The sequence below is a fragment of the Bison bison genome, unplaced genomic scaffold (genome assembly GCF_000754665.1).
Source record: "Bison bison bison isolate TAMUID 2011002044 unplaced genomic scaffold, Bison_UMD1.0 scf7180017864213, whole genome shotgun sequence".
NCBI lineage: Eukaryota > Metazoa > Chordata > Mammalia > Artiodactyla > Bovidae > Bison > Bison bison.
Genome location: NW_011494785.1, coordinates 1,947,732 through 1,949,485, shown reverse-complemented (window position 1 = coordinate 1,949,485; position 1,754 = coordinate 1,947,732).

The window sequence follows — 1,754 nt, the reverse complement described above, 5'->3', positions numbered from 1 at the left end:
CCCTGCCCCCCCCCCGGGACGAGAGGAGCCGCCGGTAGGAGTGTGGGTGGTTTGGGGAAAACGAATGCTGCTTTTTTCATCTGTATGTAGCTCATCAAAATCAAGTGAGTAAGACTGGAGGACAGGGCTTGTCTGTGTCGCATCAGCATGCAAAGTTTGACCCAGCTCTTCCCCTTTGCACAGGGATGAGCTGAAGTGTTTCCTGTGGACCTGAAGGTGCACTTAACGAAACTGCCTATTACGGAATGACTATCTTTTCAGTTTCTTTCCTTAGGTTTATCTTATTGGGTTTTTTTTTTTGGTTTGTTTGTTTGTTTGTAGCTTTTTGTCCCCTTCCTAGGTCTTGAGCTTTCATGGCTCATGTCTTGAATACTGGTTTTCTCCAGAAGGGGGAAGACTGGTGACCTGCTCATAGCCATAGCTCAGCTCTTCCGGTGAATTGAGGCCCTAGTTTCATAGGGCAGCCAGGGAAGGGTTGGGTCACCCCTGGAGCTGTTAGGCAGCCCAGAATCTCCGAAGTGGTTAACTCAACTCAAGTGATTGGAATGAGAGAGACCAAAGACATCCGTTTTCTCTGTCCTCAGATTCAAAGACAGAGGGTAGCCAGGAAAGGTGTGTTTTTTGCACCTCCTCTTTCCCTGCCCCTGTCTGTGCCCACAGCCTTTCCTCACTACCCACTGGAGAAGTCGAATTCTAATTATCAGTTAAAACAGTTCATTGGGAGCTGTGTTAGTGGGTTAGCTTGGCGAAATCAAATCAACCAATAGCAGATTATTCTTCTGGACTACAGCCAATGGACTGTAGTCATTTCTCTGAAATGAAATTGTGTGCTTGGTCAGATTCCCTGGTGGAGTCTGGACTCACTTGAGAAGACATAAAAGACAATGCCTGTGGATGGTGAGTGAGGACTAGGTTTCTTGAAGTAGAAATTTGGCTTAGTCTGTTGAGGGCCTTCTTCATCTTGTGTGTAGTTACCGAGCTTTCAAATGAGTTAACCTCTGAAGAGCCAGTGGGAATGGTTTCCTAACCCTCACATTTAATAGAGGAGACCTCAAAACACATGCTTTTCGAAAACTGAGTTCCTTGTTTGGCAGATGAGATTGAACAAAAAGAGAAAAAAATTCCCATTTTTTCCCAGCCACAGCTTCCTCCTGGGAGTGGGGAGGACTGGTGAGTGATAACCATCAAGAGGACACAATCGTTAGAACACCAACAGCAAAACAGCCATTTTATCTTTCCACTTTTCCAAGAAAGGGTGAAGTCTTTCGATATTTCTGTTCATTTTCAGAAGACACACACGAATTTTTAAACCTGACACAACCCAAGTGAAGGGCCACCTCCGGAGGTGACCCCTCATCCACCATGTGGTGTATTAGTGCTCGTATTTATACATGGAATTTCAGGGTATACGCGACTACGTCCAGCACGACTCAGGTAAACTTTAGAAGAATGTACGTTACTTATCCTTTTTGTAAAGACATGAACAGGAGCTGAGTTGTTACCCACAACTGTTCCCGTTACCTTGGGTCACTGTACGAATTCATTCAGGATAGAGATGTCAAGTTTAGAAGTCTGGGGATCACGTGCCGGTCTCTTTGCTCAGGCTAAAGGACCCTGGGCTTTCTTGGGGAGCCCAGGTGTATGTGAGGGAAGCCCTCAGGACTCTTAGCTTTAGGGAGATTAGCCCTAGTTGCAGTGATTTTCATAGGGGCTAAGTAGGAGTTAAGTTTTTTATGACATGGGACTTCAAAGAG